Raw genomic sequence first — 15,652 nt, 5'->3', positions numbered from 1 at the left:
ATACCTCTGGGAAAAGGGATATGGAAAATAAGGGGTTGGGAGACTATTTGTCTTTGCAAACTTTGTGGAACTTGGTGATAATTAAAATTATGTTTATGGGCCTCGCACAGTGGCTCACGCCTGTAATCCCAGCACTTTGGGATGCGAGGCGGGGCAGGGGGCGGGAGGATCACCTGAGGGCGGGAGTTCAAGACTAGCCCGACCAAAATGAAGAAACCCCATCTCTACTAAAATTACAAAATTAGCCAGGTGTGGTGGTGCATCCCTGTAATCCCAGCTACTTGGGAGGCTGAGGCAAGAGACTCACTTGAACCTGGGTGGTGGAGGTTGCGGTGAGCCAAGCTAACACCATTGCACTCTAGCCTGGGCAACAAGAGTGAAACTCCGTCTCAAAAAAAAAAAAAAAAGGTTTATATATATTTTAATAAAAATTGAAAAAACAGGATCACAAAATGTATAAATGTATGCAGAACAATGCAAAAAGCCATGGTTTTATGGTTAGAATTGAAGACTAAGATTTAAATACAGGAGGCAGGGCTGCATTATGACTGTCATGAGGCCTAGGCACTTTGACTATGTGGGCCCCTCACACTATAATATCAGTATTAAAATTGTTTTTGATATAACTTTAAGTATTTCAATTTTTTTCCTTCTCAGGTAAAATTTAGTAGAATTTCATAGGCCTCTTAAAAGTTTCATGATCCCTAGGCATTATGTCTTCTGTGCCAGTGGATAAGTCCTTCCTGGTTAGAGAAAGAAAGGAGGAAAACTACAGAATCCTGTTTACTTCGTAGTTAACAAAGCTCCCTTTGCTTTGTGGCTCAACATTTCTAGGTCACAATAGTGGCAAATTAAGTGACTTTATAAACAATGAAGCTTCATTTGATCTGATCCCAACCCTGTTAGTACACAACCATCTTACACAATATTTTTAAAATTTATTTCGTAAGAAAAACATCAGGTTGAAATGTTCAAACCCAGCAGCTTAACAAAAAACAATCATAAATTCATTGACTGCATTTTTCATTTTCCATAGGAATATTCTCAATTGAATAGATTACTCAAAGCTTTTATGTCTCCAATTATTTCTCCATTATTATAAAGTAAAAGTGACATTTTGTAACCTTTGAGTTACAAGCCTTCAACTTCTGTATGAAGAGTATGTCATACATTGTGATCAATTTAATCCTTCCCATCTCAGCTGGTTAAGTTGGTGAGACCAATACTGTTGAAACTATGCCCAAAGATGCAGATAGAAACCAAAAGCATTTGTTGAAAAATGTTTTGAATATTAATGCCTTGCAGTTGTACAGCTCTCTCTATTTTTTAAATGACTTTCTCTTTTCTGCTCGGATGTCTATTTTTTCCATATTGGCGTATCTAAAACTGAAATTCGCTTCAATATTATTTCCATCTCTTCACTTACCCAATCCATTCAACTGGAACCATATTTCTGGTCACTCCAGCTTGAACCTAGTATTCCTGCCTCTCTTCCTCACATTCAAAATCTAATTGATTAAAAACTTCTTTTTCCTTTTTTTTTTTTTTTTTTTTTTTGAGACGGAGTATTACTTTGTTGCCCAGACTGGAGTGCAGTAGTGCGATCTCGGTTCACTGCAACCTCCGCCTCCCAGGACCAAGCGATTCTCCTGTCTCAGCCTCCCGAGTAGCTGGGACTACAGGCGCATGCTACCACGCCTGGCTAATTTTTTCTTTTTTTTTAGTAGAGACAGGGTTTCACCATGTTAGCCAGGATGGTCTCCATCTCCTTACCTCGTGATCTGCCCGCCTCGGCCTCCCAAAGTGCTGGGATTACAGGCGTGAGCCACCGCACCCGGCAATTAAAAAGTTCTATTAGGCACTCCAGCCTGGCCGATCTCAAAAAAAGAAAAAAATTTCCATTGGTTGTTCATTATATTTTTTTTACATATCTACATTATCAATGTCCAATCCTACCACCAAACTTGAACTTGCCTTTGTACTTGAACTTTTGCACTGGCGTCTTAACTAGCCTCACTCAAACAACTCTTCCTCCTTCAATTCATCCTACACTTTGCCATCAAATCAACTTGTTAACACGGTAATCGTGTTATCCAAGTCTTCAATGGCTCCCAATTGCTTACAAGATAAAACTGGCCATTTGTCTAATATCTGATAATATCAATGTGTAATGGCCATTTATCTGTAGTATAATACCAACCCATGCTGGATACTCTGAGACTTTTCTAGTCACGTTTTGCTGAACATCTTTTACAACTCACCCCCATGGTCACTCTGTTCTTTCATCTGGAGTGCCTACTCATATTGATGTAGCTCAAGTCTACCTTCTTGTTGAAGCTTTTCCTGAGTACTCATCTCATAATGATTGTGTCCTTTGGATTCTTCACACTTACTGAGAACACCATCATTTAAAACATATCAGATACTGCCTTGTATAGTTATGTTCTGTTTATATATAAGTCTCCTGAACAAATGATAAGCTTTGAGGGCCCAGAGGCTGTCTGATCCCACCATGTAGGGTCACATGGTATGTGTCCATTAAATAACTGACTGATAAGGGGAAAGACTTTTTTTTTTTTTTTTTTGAGATGGAGTTTTGCTCATGTCACCCAGGATGGAGTGCAATGGCACGATCTCAGCTCACTGCAACCTGCGCCTCCCAGGTTCAAAAGATTATCTTGCCTCAGCCTCCCGAGTAGCTGGGATTACAGGCGCCCGCCACCATGCCCAGCTAATTTTTGCATTTTTAGTAGAAATGGAGTTTCACCATGTTGGCCAGGCTAGTCTTGAACTCCTGACATCGTGAGCTGCCTGTCTCGGCTTCCCAAATGGGCTGGGATTACAGGTGTGAGCCTCCACTGCCTGGCTTGTAGGATAAGTGGATGGATCCACTAGATGACCTCCCAAGGCCCACCGAGTTCTAATAGTCTGTAACATTATATCTCTCCGGAGAGCACACATCGTCTTTAAGAATTATGGGAGAATATCCTCTATCTGGCTCCTGTCCCAGAATTGCAAACTGAGCCACACTAAGTGAACAGAACCTGTTCCCCTCCCAGCCCTGCGGCTTCTAAAAACAGTTTTGAAACTGGTAGCAGCTGTGAATTTGGAGGACTCTGCTTCTGCCCCACCCCAGCTGTGCCTCTGTTTTGGGAATTCCGGCCGGGCTTGTACTCAGCCAGCATCCTGTCCTAGTAGCACTAACTGTACCCAGGCTTACTGGAAAGGGATAACCCTTTCGGGGCCCACTTACCAAGTCTCTATTTCCAGCTCCTCCTGCTGGATGGGGGAGGGGTGGGAAAAAGAGCCTTTTCTTCCTTCAACTTCAAGACAACAGCGAGTGTTTGGGGAACAGGTCGCATTAATTAGCTCAGCAAGATTTTTAAACTGTTTATTAACTTCATGTTTTAAAAGTTGGGACATTTGTCTGTTTTGCAGTTCCAAAATCTTTTAAAATATATATTTTTTTCAATTTTCCCACTTTGGGGAAAGAATACTATTCTGATGGTTGTCCTTTGAAATTAATTATGAAAGCTGAGATTGTTGGGGGGATTTTTTTTTTTTCTTTTTTCTGAAGTAAGAGCAGTTTTTGTGTATTTGCAAAAATCTCTAGTTCATTTTGTAGCTCAGAATAGTTATAGTAACTACCCTGATATACAAATTTATCAACCAAAAAGGCAGTAATATGAATAGTCTTTAAGAGTGTTAGCACATTGTAAAATCCCAAAGGCCCAACTTCTACATGCAAAGGAGGGGGGTGGGGATTGTCATCTTCATTGTAGATCACTCGCCTACCAAGGCTTACCCAGACTCCTGAACAATGGGGAAAGCCAAATACTTTAGGCCTGAGATCACCCACTGTCAACCAATCTTCGTTTAAAAAGAGAAGAGAAAGAGGGAGATAGAAAAAATTTCTTCTGTCGTTTTCTTAATAAGTATTTAAGTATTTAGTGACCTGCTGATTTCTCTATGGGATTTAAGGCTATTTATATAAAGATTAAATAACATTGAAACTAAGTGAATGAGGAAACCTGTGCTAAAGAAAAATTATAGATTGGAAAGAAAAGAGATTAAGACACGAAAATATATGAGGACATTTTTGCATATTTCTTTGGTGAGAATACTCACTTAATCATCACTAAACATTATTCGTTACCAGGTACTAGTAGTTTGTTACTAGTAGTAAAAGGTACTAGTAGTAAAAGGCTCTTCAAGAGCTATTCAGTTACGTGGCCCACTCCAGCTGTGTCAAAGCCCTGCATATTTTGCTTATCTTCCTTTGGCTCATGATAAGGTAGTGAATACCAGAGTGTGGTTTGTTTAATATTAACCTGAGAGTTCGATGCCATTAACAGAGCCAAGATTCCAGGGACTAACCCCTTTAAATTCTAGAAGTTGCAATTTTCATTTTTCTTTGTGATCGATTAACTGTCTCCACTTGGCTGTATGAATAGTGTGGTTTCTATGCGCTACCTTCCTGAACTTGACCTCCAGCCTCTCAGTGATTACCTTGAGAAGCCAACTGTTTGGATCCTGCCAGAGATCCAGTGGTTGCATTCATTTTTCTGGTTCTGTTGAAATGAGGTTTTTCTGTCAGAGCTTTTGTTTCTAATATCACTTGTATAGTTTCCTGATGATGCTGCAGTTTTTTTTAGAACACTTCAATACCATCTTATGTTTTTCGCACAAATTCCATAACCAACACATGACACATTTTTAACACATTAAGAGTAGAACTGATTTTCTTTAATCTAGAAAATATTCCTAAAAAGGAAACTCAATCCCAGCTTGTTTATCAGTTTCCCCTAAAACTTAGCTTTTCTCTGTTTAAGCATGATGTTCCTTCAGCGTGTAAGCTGGGATGTAGGTGGGAAAACTTGCCGAAGAATTCTTCCGGAGGAGAGAGTATAAATGTTTCTACACCCTATGACTAATCAGAGATGGAAAACCAGGGGCTGGGCGACAGCTCATACACTAAAGAATTCTAGCACTGGAAAAGAATGTTGCCCTAGGGCCAATGTTTTCACAGCTACATTTCTTCCCTCAAAGTTGGCCTTGGGTAAACATGGAGGAACAGGCATCAATAGTGGAAGGTTGACATCAAAGAGGGAGGGTGGAAGGAAGAGAGAGGCAAGAAAAAGAATTCCACTCCTGGGTTCTTTTTTGTCCACCTTGTCCCATTGTAAGAGCACGTATCCCAATTTTTAATCAGCAGAGAAGGTGACCATAAAGGTGAAAAACGGATTTCTCTCCTACTATTTTAATTAAAAATCCATTTAAATTTATTTTGTGAACATTTAAATAATTGTTGCGTATTTCTGTCTAAAAAGAGACAACAGACCACCTCAGAGCGCATGCCCTGGCTGTAGGCTCCACTCCCATTTGCCAGTTGTGACGTCAGGAAAATATTCAATCCCTCAGTTTTCATCATACCTACTTCATAAGGGTAATGGAAGATTAAATGAATATAATACATAAACCCATTTAGCATAACTCTGAAGACATAGTATTCAATAAGCGATTTTCATTCTTTACATTTTATTCAAAAGTACCTGATACATAGTCAATACCTATTTTGAATGTTTTCCTTTGGTTTTATTACGAGACTGGGCTAACGCCTATAAACATCTTATTTCATTCTCAAACCTTATAAATAGGTGTGATACATATTTTGCAGATAAATAAACTGAATCTTAGTGCAATGGATTGAATGTTTGTGTCTCTCCAAATTCAATATTGAGGCCCTAATCCTCAACGGGATGGTATTTGGAGATGGGACCCTTTGGGAAGTGTCAGGTTTAAATGAAGTCATAATGTTACTGGAGGAGGGTGCCCAGGTTCTTGGCACCTTGCACAAAGAATTGGACAAAACGCATCACCAAAGCAAGGAAAGAATGAAGAAATTTATGGAAAATTAAACTGCACTCCACAGTGTAGGAGCAGGCCCGAGTATAGGGGCTCTAGGGCACCATTACAGAATTTGTGGGAGTTTAAATACCCTCTAGAGGATTCCATTGGTTACTTGGTGTACACTTTATGTAAATGGACAGGATGAAATAAAGTTACAAAGTCGTTTGCTCAGCGAATGCCCTATGGAGAGGATGTTTCCTGTCATAGCTGAAGTGTGAATCGGCCTTATGTTCCCTGCCTCCAGACCCTATTTTCCTGCCTCAATATGGATGGAGACCTCATGATGGAATTAGTGCCCTTAATAAAGAGGGAGAGACCAGAGACCAGAGCCCTTTCTCTCCCCGATATGTGAGGATATAGCAAGAAGGCGTTTGTCTTTAAACCAGAAAGAAGCCCTTCACAGGTACCAAATTGGCCGGCACTTTGGTCTTGAACTTCCTAACCTTCAGATCTATGAGAAATAAATTTCTGATGTTAAATCACCCAGCCTATGGTATTTTGCTATGGCAGTCTGAGCTGACAAAGACACCTAGCAAGGTGAAGGAAGGTCACCTGAGATGACATAGCTACTGAGTGATTGCGCCAGATCTTGAGTAAGTGTCTCATGCCAATGCCTAGCCTTTTTGCATAAAACCATGCTGCCACCCAATGTTAGAGGGAAGCAAGTTGGGTTTCTCTAGACAGCCTGAATCTACCTGGTATACTCTGCTATGCGTGATACTGTTGTCATACGTAAGTTACTTGGCTTCTCTTTACCTTGGTTTCTTCATCTGTAAAATGGGGCTAATAGTCATACTATATCCCATAGAACTATAAACAGTCTTACATGAAGACATGAAATTTTGAAATCAGTGTTTGGCATATGGTAAATTATAGTATTATTAACTTTATCATTGTGATTACTATATATAACCCTGGGGTCAAACCAGATTAGCTTTTGGGAGATAGGAGGAAAGAGCAACAAATATTATATTTTCAGCACAGTTTGTAAAACTTCATGTAGTGCAATACTTGTACAGGTAGTACAAATGTATTACTTGTGGGCTATTAACTGTGTTTCCTGAAATCATCCCTGAGCACTTCAGAGTAGAACATGACTCGTCCCCCAGCAGAATCATGAGTGGAGCTTTTAGAAAACACATTTCAACCCACACTCCTATCCTTAACCCCAGTCCCACCTACCTCCACCCCATTCCCATCCCAGACCACTAATCAGAAGCTGAATTTTTAAAGTATCTCAAATTATTCAAATGTCAGATGTTAAACCTTTTTTTTTTTTTTCTTTTTTTGAGAGAGGGTCATGCTGTCTCACCCAGGCTAAAGTGCAGTGGCACCATCATGGGTCCCTGTACTTCAACCTTTCTGGCTCAATTGATCCTCCCTCCTCAGCCTCCCAAGTTTTGGGGACTACAGGCACAAGCCACCATGCCTGGCTAATTTTTTTTTTTTTTTTTTTTGAGACAGTTGCTCTGTTGCCCAGCCTGGAGTGCAGTGATGCAATCTTGGCTCACTGAAACCTCTGCCTCCTAGGTTCAAGCAATTATCCTGCCTCAGCCTCCCAAGTAGCTGAGACTACAGGTGCATGCCACCATGCTTGACCAATTTTTGCATTTTCAGTAGAGACAGGGTTTCACCATGTTGGCCAATGCCTGGTTGATTTTTACATTTTTTGTAGAGACAGGGTCTTGCTATGTTGCCCAGGTTGGTCTCAAACTCCTAGCCTCAGCCTCCCAAAGTACTGCGATTACAGGTATGAACTACCATGCCTTCTAATTCAGTCCATTAAAAAAACAAAAAACAAACAAACAAACAAAAAACAAGAAGAGAGAGACAGAGAAATTAAGAGATTTTCTCATTTCCCAGGGTTCCGGGCTTTTTTTGTTGTTGTTTCTTTTTTTTTTTTTTTTTTTTTTTTTTTTAAATTTTGAGACAGGGTCTCACTCTGTCACTTAGGCTGGAGTGCAGTGGTGTGATCATGGCTCATAGCCTCTACCTTCTCAGGTTCAGGTGATCCTCCTGCCTCAGCCTCCTGAATAGCTGAGACACAGGCACGTGCCACAAAACCTGGATAATTTTTAAATATTTTTGTAGAAAAGGAGTTTCGCCATGTTGCCCATGCTAGTCTGGAATTCCTGGACTCATGCAATCTGCCAGTTTCGGCTTCCCAAAGTGCTGGGATTACAGGCATGAGCTAACCATGCCTGGCCAGTTCGGGGCTCTTTCTACCGTAAGGAGTTGACATCCACTCAAATGTACAGCCTGATTACTCCAGGTCTATTGTATTTTTTCCTTGTCAGTCAAAAAATATACGAATTCAATAGAAATGCTAACTTCGTCTCACAGATTCTTCACTTTACAGCAGGGATGTTAGGAGGCTGCGTTTGGGAGAAGATTTGAGTGCCAAAACCCTCTCCCCTCTTCTGTGAATGAGGGTGACAGAAAAAAAGGAACTCACATAAATGGGCTGATCTCTGAGCCTGTCATAATTACTATTAGGATTCTCCATGAAAATCTGTAACTTATCTTATTTTTGGCCTAGTCCTGGTTAAAAGATAATGCTAGGTTACCCTTTTGAAAAGTAGTATACCCTTTTGAATAGTAGTATCTCCCTTTGGTGTTTTTAACCAGATGTGACCCACTTTTTTGTTTTTCAAGCTGCTGTTAACACTGGGGTTGAGGTTGGCCCATTGATTCTTTGGAAGATATCAAGCCGTTCATTTACTTACTCCCTGTCAGGCTGAACTGTGCTTGTAGATCCGCCAAATGACTTTCATAGCAAAAACGCTTCTGTACTGTTGACTTGTAAACGTGGCCTTAGAGTCAACAGGGTCTTTTCTCTAAGACCTCCCAGGCATTTCAAGAAATCTAAGACCAACAAAATCTCTTCACGTATCCCATGAAACCAATTTGTAGATATGACCTAACAACTGCCTTAACTATTGTTTAAAAACTAAGAATGCCATCATTTTTTGAGTTTGTTTCTAGGTATCTCCCAAACAGTAATAGTTTATAAAATGTGAAGAACAGCTATAGCCACCAAGAGAAAACTAACAGAATTGTTATAAATACCTAATCTTAGTAGTGAGCAGCTGTAAGCTAGAAATATGCCTAATGCTAAAAGGGATGTTTCTATTTTCTTAAAAAGGAAGAAAAAAATATTCAAAGGGACTGGTTTCTATTTCTTAATGCAGATACTCCCTATGTGAAATCTTTCTTTTGGGGTTGCCAGGAGTAGGAAATTAGAGAGGAAATATCATCATAGTTTTTAACCCAGTGGTTTATTCTCCTGAAGCCCAGAGGGAAAAGAAATGTTCCCATAACAAACATTCTGAATCTCTTTTATTATAATACTCATCAATCTTACAATTGCTTCTTCAATTATCTGTCTTCCCAGTTACACTATAAATTCCACGAGAGTGACTACATTTTTCCCATTCACCATTCTGTCTCTGGTACAGAGCCTTGGCACATAGTTTGATGTGCAATTAATAATATCTTTTGAATAAAAACGTTGAATAAATTACATTGAAGCAATAGCCTTCAACAGGAATAACGGGAGATATGGAGATTTAAATTGCAGATGAAGCCACTGTGTGGAGTTGGAGTTACTGGATGTGTTCAAAGTGATATAGTTTATAATGCGAATAATTAGATGAAAGAAAGGGAATTTCTGGTTTTGAAGGCAAAAACAGAGAAGAACCTGACACTGGTAATCATTAAGAATCAAAGAGAAAAACGTATTTCAAATTGTACCTAAGTCTAATTGTCTTGAAACATTTTTGCTATCTATTATACAGTACATAGTAGTGTTTTAGGTTTCACTTGTTTTAACGAAGAGGGGTTTTAGCTTTTTTAAAGTACTAGTGTAAAAGTAGCCACGTCCGTGGTTTAGACTGTATAATTTCAACAACACAATCAGCATCCTAAAGCCATCTGAGGTAGTGTAACATCATTGCTGGTTTTATTGTTGATAAATAAAGCTCTTGAAAAATAAATCTCCAAAGTTAAACATATGAGTATCTACAATAATGTTATAAATGCTACCTTTTTAAAAAATTAAGAGAACAATATCATTTCATACAACAACCTTTTTTTGGTGGGATGAATATCTGAAAATGTGATGATGAAAAAGTCAAGTTGAAAAATAGTTGAGAGCATATCTCTTCATCAAACTTCAGTCCCTTGATAGTGCTGCTTCTCCTACAGAAAAGTGAGAATAATTGACTCAGAATTCCAACAGCAGATCAGAGCCAACATTTGAGAGCTGTGAACCTGTAAAGTAAAGGAGACAAATGTACCCAAAGTGAATTCTTAAAGAATTTTGAAAGACTACCTTAGAATTAAAAGATCATTGAGGCTCAAGCCTGTAATCCAAGCACTTTGGGAGGTCGCAGCAGGAGGATCACTTGAGCCTAGAAATTTGAGGCCAGCCTGGGCAACACAGAGAAACCCTGTCTCTACAATATATTTTTAAAAATTTGCCAGACATGATGGTGTGCACCTATAGTCTCAGCCACTTAGGAGGCTGAGGCGGGAGGATCACTTGAGACAGGGAGATTGAGGCTGCAGTGAGCCATGATCACACCACACCACTACACTCCAGCCTGGGTGACAGAGTAAGATCCTGTGGCAGGAAAAAAAAAAAAAAAAGGAATATAGCATAAAATTTACCATCTTAGGGAAATAACAATGAAGACTAGAGCAGAGATAAGTAAAATTGAGAAGAGAAAAATTATTTTAAAAATCAATGAAGCTAAGATCAACAAAGCTAAGAGCTGAAAAGATTAATAAAATTGAGAAACCCTTACCTAGATTAAGGAAAAAAAAGAAGATTCAAATAACTAAAATCAGAAGTGAAATAGGAGATATTACAACTGATGCCACAGAAATGAAAAGGGTTATTAGAGTGCTGTGGTTTGACTATGTCCCCCAGCAGTTCATGTGTTGAGACCTTAATTCCTTAATGCACAGTAGTGTTAGGAGGTGAGGCCTAGTAAGAGGTGTTTGGGTTGCAGGTGTGGAGCCCTCACGAATGGACTAATGCTGTTCTCTAGGAACTTGGTTAGTTACCTCAAAAGCAAGTAGATATAAAGCCAGCCCAGGCCTTTGTACTTGTCTCTGTTCACATGGCTTTCTTCCCCTTCCCCTTACCTGCTATGCTATGTAGCAGCTCAAGGCCCTCACCAGATGTGGTCACCATCTTGGACTTCCCTGCTTCCAAAGCCATAAGCTAAAGAAACTTCTTTTCTTTATAAATGACCCAGCTTTAAGTGTTCTATTATAGCCACAAAAGACAGACTAAGACAAAATGAATACTATGAACAACTGTATGCCAATACATTGGATAACCTAGAAGAAATGGAAATATTGCTAGAAACACACAAGCTGCCAAGACTGAATCATGAAGAAAAAGAAAATCTGAACAGACCAATAACTAGCAAGGAGGTTGAATCAGTAATTAAAAACCTCCCAACAGATCCTCTGGCTTGAGGCTGTCCAGGCTAGAGCATCAGAAAAAGACAAAAGATTGGATTGTAAGAAAAGAAAGCAGAAGCCGTGTTTTGAAGACCTGTATTGCAGATGCTTCGTCAGTTTGTAAGACATGAGTCCAAAATATCTAGCAGTTTGGTTTTTGAAAGATCTCTGAATCATGTGCAGTTACTTGGGCAAGTGGGCCAAGACCCTGTGATTTAATAGTTGGGGGGAAAAAAATCTAGTCACAATATTTTCTTTACCCACAAATGAGATATAGCAATCAAGGGAAAATGAGGTATAGCAAATGGGTGCTTAGATGGGTTAATTTAGTTGTTAATATTAGAGAAATAATGTACAGTACTAAAGAGCTAATTAGGAATATGATTATTAGGGTATGATCATGAAAGGAAATGAGTTTTTCTATAATAGGTGACGTAGTGTCTTGAAATCCTAGCTGAAATGGATACGCCAGTCAAAAGTCAACACGGCACAGAGCATCAGTATTCCTACCCAGCCTGAGAGATGTGGCATATCAGTATATGAAAAAGAGGTCTAGAAGTTATGTGGGAGGGAGGTAAACTATGGTGAATACTTGGATACAAATAACATGAGGCAACAATCACAGCTGATAACATTATATTTCTGAGGGACCAGACAAAAGAGAAGGCATAGAGTGGGTAATTCTTCTTGGACCATTGTTTGGTACAGTTTCAATTCCAAATCATGTACAATCTTTATAGTTTCTAAGGACAAGACTTAAAATGTTCTTATTTTGAAAAAAAAAAAAAAAAACCAGGGTTGGGCACAGTGGTTCATGCCTGTAATCCCAGTATTTTGGGAGGCCAAGGTGGGCAGATCGCTTGAGTCTAGGAGTTTGAGACCAACCTGGCTGACATAGTGAAACCCCATCTCGACTAAAAATGCAAAAATTAGCTGATCATGGTGGTGAGCACCTGTAATCCCAGCTACTTGGGAGGCTGAGGCTTGAGAATCACTTGAACCCAGGAGGCAGAGGTTGCAGTGAGTTGAGATTGTGCCACTGCACTCCAGCCTGGGTGACACAGTGAGACTCTCTCAGAAACAAAAACGAAAACCAAAAAACCCACACTACTCCCAATAAGGAAAAGCCCAGGTTCAGATGACTTCACTGAATAATTCTATCAAACATTTGAAAAATAATCAACAACAATCCTCCTCCAAATTTTTCTTTAAAAATTTAAAGAAAAGGAACACATCCAAGCTCATTTTGTGAGGCCAATATAATTAACCTGATTCCAAAGACAGATAAAGACACCATACGAAAAGAAAACTAAAGACCAACATCCCTGATGAATATTAATGCAATAATCCTTAAAAAGAACTAGCAAACTTAATTCAATAGAATTTTAAAAGGATAATGTACCATGACCAAAGGATGTATTTATTTCTAGAATACACTATAGTTCAATATATGATAACAAATAAATGTAATACAACTCATTAACGGAATAAAGGATAAAAACACATGACTATCTCAATTGACGCAAAACCAAAAAAACCTATTTGGCAAGATCGACAGCCTTTCATGATAAAAACACTCATCAAACTAGCAATAAAGGAAACTACCTCAATATAACAAAGACCAGATATGAAAATTTCATCATTAATATCCTACTCAAGGTGAAAGACTGAAAAGTTTTCCTCTAACATCAGGAACAAGACAAGGATGCTTATTCCTGCTGCTTCCATTCAATGTAGTATTGGAAGTTTTAGCCAGTGTCATTAGGCAAGAAAAATAAAATAAAACAAATAAGTAATAAGAGACTGGGCTTGATGGCTCATACCCTAGTCCCAGCTACTCAGGGGACTGAGATGGGAGGATTCCTTGAGCTCAGGAGTTCAAGGCCCCAGTGAGGTATGATCATGCCGCTACACTCCAGCCTGGGCAACAGAGTAAGACCCTGTCTCAAAAAAAAAAAAGTCGGACTCTTACCTTATACCATATATAAAAATTAACTCAAAATGGATTAAAGACCTAAATGTAATACCTAAACCTATAAAGCTCCTAGGAGAAAACACAAGGAAAATGTTTTATGACATTGGAGTTGGTAATGATTTATTTGATATGAAATCGTTTTGACAACCAAAGCACAAGCAACAAAAGGAAAACAAATAGCGATACATCAGACTTAAAGATTTTTGTTCATTAAAAGACACAATCAAGGCTGGGTACAGTGGCTCATTCCTGTAGTCCCAGAATTTTGGTGTGCTGAGAGGCAAGAGGAACCCATGAGCCCAGAAGTTTGAGGTTGCAGTGAGCCATGATTATGCCACTGCACCTCAGTCTGGGAAACAGAGTGAGAACCTGGTAAAAAACAAAACAAAACAGAACAAAACAAAAAAAGAAACATACAATTAACAGAAGGAAAAGGCAACCTACAGAATGTGAGAAAATATTTGCAAAACATGTATGTCTGATAAGGTGTTAATATCCAGAATATATAATATACAATTTAACGATGATAAAAAATCAAATAACCCAATTAACAAATGGGTAACATTTCTCCAAAGATCATATACAAATGGGGCCAAAAGCATATGAAAAGATGGTTAGTATCAATAATTGTCAGAGAAATGCAAATTAAAACACAATGCGATATCACCTCATACTCTTTAGGACAGCTACTATAAAAAAAAAAAACAGAAAATAACAGGTGTTGGCAGGGATGTGGAGAAGGTGAAACCCTTGTGCATTGTTAGTATGGTTGTAAAATGGTGCTTTGGAAAACAGTTTTAGTTGTTACTAAAACAAGTAAAATTAGAACCATTGTGTGATGCAGCAAACCCACTTCTGTGTATATATCCAAAAGAATTGAAAGCAGAATCTCAAAGACATTTACACACCCAGGTTCATAGCATCCTTATTCATCATACTCAATAATGAGTATGACCATTACATCAGATTCTTCAAGCCAAAAGGTTAAAGAACCCAAATGTCCATTGACACATGAATGAACAAAATGTGGAATACACATACAATGGAATACAATGCCACCTTAATAAAGAAGGAAATTCTGATAGATGCTGCAACATAGATGAACCTTGAGGATATATGCTAAGTGAAATAAGCCAGTCACAAAAGAACAGATACTGCATGATTCCACTTACATGAGGTATCTGAAGTATTCAAATTCAGGCCAGTTCGGTGGCTCACACCTGTAATCTCAGCATTTTGGGAGGCTGAGGCAGGTGAATTACCTGAGGTCAGGAGTTCGAGACCAGCCTGGCCAACATGGCAAAATCCCTCTCCACTAAAGATACAAAAATTAGTCGGGCATGGTGGCAGACACCTGTAATCCCAGCTACTCAGGAGGGTGAGGTGGGACAATCGCTTGCACCTGGGAGGCAGAGGTTGCAGTGAGCCAAGATCATACCAGCGCACTCCAGCCTGGGTGACAGAGCAAGACTCCTTCTCAAAAATAAATAAATAAATAAATAAAGTATTCAAATTCTTACAGACAGAAAGAATGATGGTTGCCAGGGGCTGGGGAGACAGAACAAAGTGGAAGCTGTTATTTAATATATAGAGAGGTTCAGATTTGAAAGATGAGGAAGTTCCAGAGATAGGTTTCACAACAACATGAATATATTTAACACTATCTGACAGTACCCTTAGAAATGGTTAAGATAATAAATTTTAGGAATGTTTTAATTCACAATAAAAATTTCTGTAAATGAGTAAATAAATAAATAAAACTGACCACACCAAGCGTTGACATGGATGTAGAAGAACTGCAACCTTCATACATTGCCAGTGGGAATGTCCATCCACTCTGGAAAACACTTTGGCAGTTTCTTAAAGACTAAACATATATCTCCCACACCACGCTAGGTATTTATCCAAGAAAAAGTAAGGCATACGTCTGTACAGACTTGAACAAGGATGTTCATCGTAGCTTCATGAGTAATAGTCAAATCTAGAAACAATCCAAGCATACACCAACAGTGTCTAAAGACAACATTATAACACATTTAGTTATAATTGGCTTTTATTCATGACTTATGAATCAGGGTAACCTTCATTCTACAAAATAGAATGAGAGCTCCACTGAGCAACAGTAGGGGTTGCAAGGTGAGAGCAAGAAAACAGAAAAGAAAAAAATAAGTAAACTAATTGTTTTTTTGGTAAGGATTAAAGCAGAGGGGACTTCCTTATTATGCTGGTTCAGCTAGACTGGAATCTCCTGTTTTCAGGAAAACTGATTTGTTTTGGGATCTATCTGCTTCC

The 15,652-nt window shown here is 38.9% G+C and overlaps 1 pseudogene; it reads left to right on the top strand.

Moving 5' to 3' along the window:
* Positions 1–4,833: 4,833 nt before the first annotated feature.
* On the top strand, positions 4,834–12,057 carry LOC119625045 (single-stranded DNA-binding protein, mitochondrial-like; annotated as a pseudogene).
* The last annotated feature ends 3,595 nt before the right edge of the window (positions 12,058–15,652 follow it).

Source organism: Chlorocebus sabaeus, chromosome 13, assembly GCF_047675955.1.
Source record: "Chlorocebus sabaeus isolate Y175 chromosome 13, mChlSab1.0.hap1, whole genome shotgun sequence".
NCBI classification, from domain to species: Eukaryota; Metazoa; Chordata; class Mammalia; order Primates; family Cercopithecidae; genus Chlorocebus; species Chlorocebus sabaeus.
This window is presented reverse-complemented; position numbering and strand designations above follow the sequence as displayed.